Below are 11,308 nucleotides of genomic sequence, written 5' to 3' on the forward strand. Positions count from 1 at the left end.
GTGCTTTTTAAAAATCCAGTCAAAAGCATCCAATTCTGCCTCAGCAGTTTTAATAAATGGAACTATTTATTGAGTTCATGTTTCCCATAGGTCATAACTGAAATTATCACAAACTATCGGGGGGGACGACTCTGTCAGTCACAGATGCAGCAAACACAGATTTCCTACCATCAGGCAGGTGGTACAGGTCTCTTTGTTCCCACACCAGCAGGCTCAGGAACAGTTTCTTTCCAGCTACTGTAACCCTGATGAACTCTGTGACCCATCACTAACCAGACCCACCCGCTCACCGCTTAGTACTGCCTCTCAGGGACCTTGTTGCACTACTCCCTTTGTATTACAGGAGTCTGACATTACAAAGTCTGATAAGTATATTTTCAGATGGTACATGTACATTTCTACCTCAGGAACCTCATTGTCGCTATTCCTGTATTTCAGTTGCACATGCTAGCTTGCACCTTCCGTTTGCCTTCATTGCACATTTAGAATTACCATTTAAACTTGCATTTGCCTTCACTGCGCATTTATACATCCCACTCATAACATAGATTGGTCTTAATGTTGCACTTGTAAATTGTTTGCACTCTTCTATTTGCACTTCTGGTTAGATGCTAACTGCATTTCATTGTACTGTACTTGTACTGTTCAATGACAAAGTTTAATCTAATCTAATCTAATTTAAATTATTTTATATTGGGGTCAAAATGACCCCAGTTGGATTCACAATATAAATATAATACAAATAATGTTTATTTGAGATTACTGGAAACTAAATTATACTACAATCAAAGGATGGCAAATGAGCTTTTAAGTACTAATCTGGATTGTACTTGGTATGTATTCATTACTTCTCCATCACTGTCACAGATGGGTTCACTATTATTACTCCATCATTAACTGGTACTGAAGTTCAACTCAAACCTATTTAATTCCAACAGATAATCTGCAAAAGGTCACACTGAGTTCAGACCAAAAGGGACGTATTAACAGGAGACAGTGTGACACTGACCTGTACTGTAGAGTCTTCTGGGTGGAGGTTTTACTGGTACAGACACAGACAAGACTCTGAACAAGTAGCTACAACCTCTGGATCCTCCTAGACACTCAGCCAGGTCAGTGTCTCTGATGGAGGACAGTACAGGTGTAGAGCTGGGAGGGGAGACCCTGTCTACTACACCCAGTACAGTGAACCAGTCCACATATATGTTACTGGTGAGTATAACATAGTTTTCTTATAATTGTTTCCTGACCAATGTTTTTAACATAATTAGGATGTTAATTTGTTTAACTGAGTGATTGCATCTCAAAAATATGAGTTGTAAGAGGTTGATATTCAGAAGGGGAGTGAGGATTCTTCAGAAACCCATTTCTGACCTCTAAAGATAGTTAACCGAAGCTGACTGTGGTTTTCACACCTACCTACATTTCCTGAGCAGTAAAAGGTTTGTGTGTGTGTCCGTGTGTGTTTGTCTGTGTGGGAGTGCATGTGTGTAAAGTTTGGGGTGGATAAAAATGTCTGCTTACTGCCTGAGGCTTAGAGAAACATCACTTTTCCAACAGTATACTAACAACTCCATGCAGGTATGTTAACACTAGAACTGACATGCCTTTTTTACCCCCTATAACCGCCAGAGCCGAACGCCGTTTGGTGTCATTAGCATACGAATCGTCCCTATTAGCATGGACATTCTCCTTAGCAGCATCACCATCCAGAACAATGTAATATATGCCAATTTAGGAAAAGCAATGGAAGGGGAGGGTGTAGCTTTCAAAATGATAGTTTTATTTTAATTACAAACTCAAACGCCAATTGGCATAGGCATTTTGCGGTTCTAGTGTCAAAAGATTATAAGGTTGTGCGCAAAAGTTTGCATAACCTTGGAGAATTGGTAATGTATGTACCATTTGTAAAGAAAACATGTATGAGCATGGAAAATGTTTTTTATTTCTTATGGGATTCACCTTCAACTTTAGGTTATTACAGAATGACACAATCATAAAACAAAACATGGCAACCAAGATTTTTTTTTATTGACCCTTGTCAAAAAGTCTGCATACCCTAAGTTCTTAATACTGTGTATTGTCCCCTTCAGCATCAATGACAGTGTGCAGTCTTTTGTAATAGTTGTCTATGAGGTCCCGAATTCCTGCAGGTGGTATAGCTGCCCATTTGACTTGGCAAAATGCCTCCAGGTCATGCAAAGTCTTTGGTCGTCTTGCATGAACTGCACGTTTGAGATCTCCCAAGAGTGGCTCGATGATACTAAGGTCAGGAATTCTTCTGGCAGTTTTGACAGAACTCTTTCTTGGTCTACCTTGGCTTGGTATCAAGAGGTTCCCAAATTTTCCACTTCTTAATAAGTGATTGAACAGTACTGATTGGCATTTGCAAGGCTTTGGATAACTTTTTATATCCTTTTCAATCTTCATAAATTTCCATTACCTTGTTGCGCAGGTCTTTTGACAGTTCTTTTCCGCTCACCATGGCTCAGTATCTAGCCTGCTCAATGCATCCACATGAGAGCTAACAAACTCATGAACTATTTACACACAGACACTAATTGCAATTTAAAAAGCCACAGTCACATGTGTGTCACCATGTATGTCTGTAACAAGGCCAAACATTCCAGGGTATGTAAACTATTGATCAGGACCATTTGGGTGATTTCTGTTATCATTACAGAAGCGAGTACACCCCTCACATTTTTGCAAATATTTGATTATACCTTTTTCATGTGACAACACTGAGGAAATAACACTTTGCTACTATGTAAAGTAGTGAGTGTACAGCTTGTACATTTGCTTTCCCCTCAAAATAACTCAACAAACAGCCATTAATATCTAAACTGCTGGCAACAAAAGTGAGGTCACCCCTAAGTGAAAATGTCCAATTTGGGCCCAAAGTGTCAATATTTTGTGTGGCCACCATTATTTTCCAGCACTGCCTTAACCCTCTTGGGCATGGAGTTCACCAGAGCTTCACAGGTTGCCACTGGAGTCCTCTTCCACTCCATGACGACATCACAGAGCTGGTGGATGTTAGAGACCTTGCACTCCTCCACCTTCCGTTTGAGGATGCCCCACAGATGCTCAATAGGATTTAGGTCTGGAGACATGCTTGGCCAGTCCATCACCTTTACCCTCAGCTTCTTAAACAAGGCAGTGGTCGTCTTGGACCTGGATTTGTTAGGGCGGCCTAAACAGCTATAAAATCAGACTGCAACCTTGACACTGCTAGATCAAAAGTTGGAGCAGTAGCATATATGATATTATCATCTGCATACAGGTCCTAAAATTGATCCCTGTAGAACCCCTTTATGTACCTCAAATAAAGTCAGACATAACTCCGTTGGACACAATGGCCTGAGTACAGTCTTTAAGGGAGTCACCAATCCAAGCACATGCATCTGACATAAGGCCTTAATAATATATCATGATCAACAGACTCCAACCTCTCCCCAATGGCCAAGACCAGAGAGCTGTGTAAGGACATCAGGGATAAAATTGTAGACCTGCACCAGGCTGGGATGGGCTACAGGACAATAGGCAGGCAGCTTGGTGAGAAGGCAACAACTGTTGGCACAATTATTAGAAAATGGAAGAAGTTCAAGATGACGGTCAATCTCCCTCGGTCTGGGGCTCCATGCAAGATCTCACCTCGTGGGGCATCAATGATCATGAGGAACGTGAGGGATCAGCCCAGAACTACACGGCAGGACCTGGTCAATGACCTGAAGAGAGCTGGGACCACAGTCTCAAAGAAAACCGTTAGTAACACACTATGCCGTTTAAAATCCTGCAGCGCACGCAAGGTCCCCCTGCTCAAGCCAGCGCATATCCAGGCCCATCTGAAGTTTGCCATCTGGATGATCCAAAAGAGAAATGGGAGAAGGTCATATGGTCTGATGAGACAAAAATAGAGCTTTTTGGTCTAAACTCCACTCGCCGTGTTTGGAGGAAGAAGAAGGATGAGTACAACCCCAAGAACACCATCCCAACCATGAAGCATGGAGGTGGAAACATCATTCTTTGGGGATGCTTTTCTGCAAAGGGGACAGGATGACTGCACCGTATTGAGGGGTGGATGGATGGGGCCATGTATCGCGAGATTTTGGCCAACAACCTCCTTCCCAACCTCCTTCCCTTCAAATAATTTTTTCCCTCACTGTATCTTTGGTTGCTGACAACACTGACATTAAGCAAAGAGTGCAGGTGTATAATAACAGTTTGTCTTTCATTTGCGTTTTCAAAATCGCAGGTTACATTCGCACAGGTGAACCATTTTTGTATGCAGGTGTTCACGATTGCGAACGTGCTTATGCGTTCCTGGGGTTTCTGCAATGTTTTCACAGATTACTGCAGACTTTGTATATGCATGAAAAGCTATGGATGTCTTGATTTTTATATACAATAATGTCAATACCTTTTTTGATAAACTGCCATTTATTTTTCAATGATGTTTTGAAGTGGTCCTCAGTCGGAAAAGGGTGGCTTGCCCACTTCAGGTTGGTGGAGAGTGCCTGCCTCAAGTGGAGGAGTTTAAGTATCTAGGGGTCCTGTTCACGAGTGAGGGAAGGATGGAACGGGAGATTGACAGACGGATCGGTGCAGCTTCTGCAGTAATGCGGTCGATGTATCGGTCTGTCGTGGTGAAGAAAGAGCTGAGCCGCAAGGCGAAGCTCTCGATTTACCGGTCAATCTACGTTCCTACTCTCACCTATGGTCATGAGCTTTGGGTCATGACCGAAAGGACAAGATCCCGGATACAGGCGGCCGAAATGAGCTTTCTCCGCAGGGTGGCTGGGCGATCCCTTAGAGATATGGTGAGAAGCTCGGTCACCCGGGAGTAGCTCAGAGTAGAGCCGCTGCTCCTCCACATCGAGAGGGGTCAGCTGAGGTGGCTTGGGCATCTGTTTCGGATGCCTCCGGAACGCCTTCCTGGGAAGGTGTTTCGGTCCCGTCCCACTGGGAGGAGACCCCGGGGAAGACCTAGGACACGCTGGAGGGACTATGTCTCCCGGCTGGCCTGGGAACGCCTCGGTGTCCCCCCGGAAGAGCTGGAGGAAGTGTCTGGGGAAAGGGAAGTCTGGGCATCCCTGCTTAGACTGCTGCCCCTGCGACCCGGCCCCGGATAAGTGGAAGATGATGGTATGGTATGGTATGTTTTGAAGTAATAAAAAACAGGAATAAAACACAAATAACAGAATAAGATTACACATCCTTAAATTATGGGTAATGTTCAGACAAAAAGTCAGATACTGGAAGATCAAGGGTTATTGGACTAATTGGAATGACTGAATATCAGTGAGACCTTTAGCATGTAATGTAGAGATGTAGCCCAATCATATTGAAACAAACATGCAAATACGTTTATTTATATAGCACAATTCACAATTCAATGTGCTTTACAATGAAAAAACATAAAAATACAATAGCATAAAAACAAATACTCAAATGAAAACATCAAAACAACATCATAATGATAAAATATTGAATAAGAAAACAGAAATGGAATAAAAACGGGATAAAAACATAGGAATCTATAAAAGCTGCAAGGCGAATCAGTGCTGTTAAGTTTAAGAACTTGCCGCTCAGTCATAGGATTTTTAACCTGGATCTAAAAAATTATACGTTTGGGGCAGGTCTAAGATCTTCAGGTAGTTTATTCCAGTTGTGTGCAGCATAACTGCTAAACGCAGCTTGTCCATGTTTACTTTGGACTCTGGGCTCTACCAGCTGACCTGTGTTCATGGATCTAAGAGCCCTGCTCGGTTTATATTCTTCAAACAAATCAGAAATTTATTCAGGGCCTAAACCTATCAATGATTTATGTACTAAAAGCACCACTTTAAAAACTATTCTGTAACTGACTGGAAGCAACGATAATAACCGCAGTGATGTGCTCTATTCTCTTGGTCCTGGTTAACATTCCAGCAGCATTCTGAATGAGCTGCAGCTATTTTACATTCTTTTTGGGGAGTTCAGATAAGTAGATTGAAGTAGAAAGCAATGTTAGAAACCCTTTCCAAAGGTAAAATGCTAATTCTGTTTTTGCCCATCAAACCCTAACATTGATTCATCCCCAAGGTGTTGAATTTGTTATAGGCTATTCCTATTTGTCTTCTAGTGCCTAGTAATATGAAAGTAGTCTAAAAGTAATTCAAAGTAATCAGGTTACGTTACTGAGTTTGAGTAAATTAAAAAGATATGGGGACAGGTAACTTGTAACTGTAAAGCCTTACATTTAAAAAGTAACCTACCCAAACCTATGTACATACATACAGTACCAGTGAAAGGTTTTTACAGACTTGCCCATTTACTGAGTATTGTATATACAGCGGGGCTGCACGATTAACCGAATTATAATCCAAATTGTGATATTGACGTGTTCATTATCGAAATCGCAATTTACGCTATATTCAGCTCCAACAAAAACGTGAATGAGATGTGCTTCACACAAGGCAACGAGCACGCATCGTACATCCGTCATAGTTTATTTTGCGGCTGCTGTACATATTTTTCTAGATTACTTAAATACCTGAACTAATTTTATTCAAATACTTGATGTTTTTTCCATTTCAGTTTAATATTTGAAGGTTTTTCCATTTCAGTTTGAGTTAAAGTCGTCTGCTTCAAGCAAGCGAGTGGCACCAAGACATTGTCCCACATAGCCTACACAACAGCATGATTATTAAAAGTCGGTCCTTACAAACATGCTTAATATGGGAGAAAATATACCTCAAGGGTTGAGTTTTGCCTAACGAGCTGTGACAACGGCACAAACATATCAAATGCTGCCAACGCCTTTGCATTAAATGAGCAGTTAAACGAATAATTTGACATTGCTGCACCTACAAATTCGTATAAGTGTAAAATAGAAAACACTGAATTTAAACTAGATTTTTATTCAGTTTAATAGCCCATTATGTAGGCTGTGATCCCTATTTTTAAGTGAGATTATTTACACCCTGTGAGATTACACACTGCTTACACCCATGTTTGAAAATCGCAAATTGCTAAAACTGAAATATTTCATCCAAATCTTGCAGCCCTTATATACAGTAAACTAAATTTGTATTGGCATCCTTCTTGAAATGAAAAAGTTAAATACAAAAAACCACAGAAAATGAACATCTTAAACAATTAGTCATATCGTGGGCTCTAACATAATGTGAGTTAATGTTTTATTAATTACTTGTTTTTTTTCTGCAAAGCATGGGTTTCAAATGTATTGGCACCCGTATGAATATAAAATAAAACCAAGCAATATGTCTGGAAATAAATTCTATGCTATTTATTTGGTCTCAGACTCCAGAAAATGTATTGATGCCGTTTTCTTGTTCCTGGTTTCCTTGGGTATGTTAGCATAAGGTCAAACACGTAAAATCCCTTTGTCATCCATCACCATTGGTTTTGTATTCAGGTCTTCTTTAAACCTCTTTAAGACTTTTCTTGTGTATTAATATTTAATCTGGCTGGTGTAACAATAAATAACATTAGTTGAAGTTGGATTTCTATGAATTATGATCAGGCTAAGTTATTTTGAGCTACATGGTTAGCAGTAATGTTATGACAAGTAAGTGTTGTACATACTGTGTTGTACATACCATCAATATATTAGGAGATTTAAAAGTTGTGATTTAAATCTCCTAATTTCTTCAATATCTCTGGTTTCATTAAATGACATGCCATTTATATTGCAAATGAGTTGCATAAACATCAAATTAGGATATTAACTAAGTTAAAGTGTATTTATGGACTTGGGGTGTCCTTAGAGTCATGGGGGGGCTACAACTTGGTGTGAAAAATGTTGATTGGGCATAAACAAAGGCAAACCTCTTGGATCTGTAAAACCTACTACACATTCCTGATAAAACATCACTTCATAGTTTACCTTTAGAATTTCTGCTTGATGAAATGATAGATGTTAAGATCACCTGTTGGTCAAAGGAGAGACAAAGGTTAGTTGTCTTCTTAGCTATCCTAAAGACATGGGCTTCTGTTACATGTTGGGTGGTTAAGAGTCAGTGTGTGATATTTCAGTTAGAGGTCTGGTTTGAGAGACTGACCATGCAGCAGAGATGTATACACAGCATCAGGGGGCGGAACCTGGGTAGATCCTTGGTCCTGTTGGGGTTCCTGATTGGTGCTCTGGGGATGGATGGGCCTACAGGGAGAGAGATATTAATGAAGACACACAGACGAAGATGTACTGTATGCAGTGGCAATTCTAGAACATTTTACATGGAGTGGCAAAAGGGTGGCAAAAAACACTCAAGCGTGTGATGTTTTTACTAATATTCTAAGTTGACATTTTTGTCTTTTCCATCCATATTTACTAATTAGAAAATGTGCATTAAAATGCATGGATAGAAATATCTGTTGTTCTATTTTTATATTAACGTTTGAAAATTAATTATCCTTGTACATTTTTAATTGAGCGTTGAAACACGCTTTGCTATGTGAGGAAGGCTATTTCAAATAACTAGGCCATAAAATTTGCCGAAAAGCAAGAGGTGAAATGTCATGATCTGCAGGAAAATGTAATTGCCATTGCTTTGTGTTTTGTGATGAGCAGACATTAACAACATTGATTTAGGGGTAGTTCGCCAAACTACCACCAAAGCCTTTCACAACTGCACCTCCCTGGGCGCATTTTGGCTTTAAGCTAAATGAAAGAGGTGAGCCAAATAATTTCAAGGAGGTATTTTGCTGGATTTGCACCAAAACGGTGGAGCTCAAAAGCCCAAACACCACAAAGCTGAAGAACCACCTCTGGATCCATCACGTGTAAATTCAAGCCTACAATATTATTTGGCTCACACTATAACAGTGGCATACAGTTTAGGCCTACAAAATGAACAATATATATGAAAAATTATATGTACGACAATTAAGTGTCAACTAAAATGTATATAATACACTATACTATATATATAATACATTTTAGGGTTTTGGGTGACCAGATTCAATAGAGAGAAATACGGGACAGTCAGGGATCCCCCCGCACATACACCCACCACCTAAACACAAAGTAGGGCCTACTATTTTACTGTACATTAAATTGTATCAAATACACAAATGCACTCTGGATAACATGAACACATTACATTCTGAAAACACAGCATACAATTCAGGAATATCCAACAAAAACAAAAACAACTATAATAACTTCACAGAATTTTGCCTGCTCGCTTTTGCCAATTTGATTCAGGGAGTCCGGTGGCCTGCTGTACTTTTCGCATGAGCCAATCTTTCTCAGAGTCCACTTCTTCTTCAGTTTCTCAGTCTTATGAGTTTGTCATAGAAAGATGTGCTCTTGCAAAATTGTATGCAAAATGTGCTTGCCCAAATAAAATTGCCTTCATGGATGGTTGTTACAGCAAGGTGGGATTTCGCATGCACAGGTGCTTGAGCTTGGCAGCTTGTGAATATTAAAATGTGATTGGATCATACTCTAAAAAAGAAGGAACTTAAAGACTGACTGTGGTGGCAAATAATGACAACCTGTCAATATGAACAGGTCGGACCATTGAAAAAAAGGACCAAGATAAAATACGGTACAAAACGTAATTTTTTTCAAAATTACTCGGGACAACTGAAAACGGACTGAAAAACAGGACGTCTGGATACGTTCTACACTTTAACGAGTTTTTCCAATGTGTAAAATCTGTATAAGTGTTGGGAGTTCCCTAAGTATTATATATGCAACCTAAGCATTCAGGGAAAATATGCAGTGTTTTACTTTGAGACATTGTTAATATTGTTTTGCCAAGTGCAGAAGCATAAATCAATGCATCCTGAAAATGAATGTCTTAAATTTCTTGAAATACACAAACAATGAATATATTGAGGATATAAAAAGGTGTAGCAATTCAATAAGTAAACATTTAAATGACAACTGTTTATCACATATGACAACGCATCCCATTTTGTTGATGTTATAGAGAAGTCCAGAGATGTCTATTTTAGAATTACTGTAGATTAATCTTAACTTTGTCAACAGATTTAATTATCCATAGCAAGCTACATCAACATTGTTCAAATCCCCTTTGCTAGTTAGCTGTCAGGCAATGATGGCTGCTAGCTACAAGCTACTTTATCTGCAAATTTTCTAGCAAGCTAACTTCAATAATATTGAAGATTGCCTTACATTTGCTAGTATTAAATTTCAGACATATCTTAACTATAAAAAAATGTCTGCTGCTAATGCATGTTTATAAAATGTTGTATTGTATATTTGGTAAACATGTGCAGCAATATCTTCTTTTATTACTGCTTGGCTAGTCTAGTACAATCCTGGGATGGGGAGCAGCACAGTGACAGCTGCAGGCAGACTCCAGGACCATTTTACAGGTAAGGGGGGAATAAAAGATATTGGAATGGGTTTCCATAGAGATTAACAACTAAAGTAGAAAACAATATAATACCATTCAATACAATTAAATATTAATATATTATAGCAGACACTCCTGACAACTAGGGTGGCGAGTGGGTGGCAAGAAATTGTTTCAGGGAAGCAACTGCCACCCCTTGCCACCACAGTAGTTTTGCCAGTGACTGTATGGATCAACTTAGAGGCAGAGTACTCACCACAATATTCTGATACAACTGGAACCTGTAAAGATAAATAGACACAATTATTTTTATTTATGTAATTTATGTTTTGAACTGATTTGTCTTATAAACAACCTAAAAAGTTAAGAAATTGTAAAATAATCACCTTCGCTATTTTTATATCGACACAGCAGGACCAGGATGAGGGTCAGTAGAACAGCAGCAAAAACCAGACCCACAACCACTCCTACTAAGTTTGATCTAGGGGATACAGGAACTATGACAGGAGAGTAATAGAACAATACCATCAGATGCAGATATAAATAAAATAAATAAAGTTGTGGACATTTTCCATTATGCTTTGGATACACAATAAGAATTTATGTTTAGACAACCTGAAGGACTGGAAACTCTATTCTTGTCAACAAACTGGCTACCACTCATTTAAACACTCAATAATCATAATATAATATTATCACTGCATTACAAATCATTGACTACTACTGATTTACAGATACTGTTACCACAATATAATGTTATCACTGCATTACAAATCATTGACTACTACTGATTTAAAGACACTGTAATCACACTATAATGTTATCACTGCATTACAAATCACTGACTATCACTGATTAAAGGACAACCAATTACAAATCAACATGCTTTGACTCACCAGTAACCTGTATGTGGACTGGTTCACTGTACTGGGTGTAGTAGACAGGGTCTCCTCTCCCAGCTCTACACCTGT

At 39.2% G+C, this 11,308-nt stretch overlaps 1 long non-coding RNA gene across 1 annotated transcript; it reads right to left on the minus strand.

Annotated features, from left to right (window-relative positions):
• Window positions 1-6,217: 6,217 nt before the first annotated feature.
• Window positions 6,218-11,307, minus strand: LOC114830271. Its single transcript, XR_003777965.2, has 5 exons — window positions 11,234-11,307; window positions 10,724-10,834; window positions 10,594-10,618; window positions 8,070-8,167; window positions 6,218-7,937 (listed from the first exon to the last, which is right to left on the minus strand). It is a non-coding gene; the product is annotated as an uncharacterized LOC114830271 (long non-coding RNA).
• Between the last annotated feature and the right edge of the window lies 1 nt (window position 11,308).

This window comes from Esox lucius, chromosome 24 (assembly GCF_011004845.1).
Source record: "Esox lucius isolate fEsoLuc1 chromosome 24, fEsoLuc1.pri, whole genome shotgun sequence".
NCBI lineage: Eukaryota > Metazoa > Chordata > Actinopteri > Esociformes > Esocidae > Esox > Esox lucius.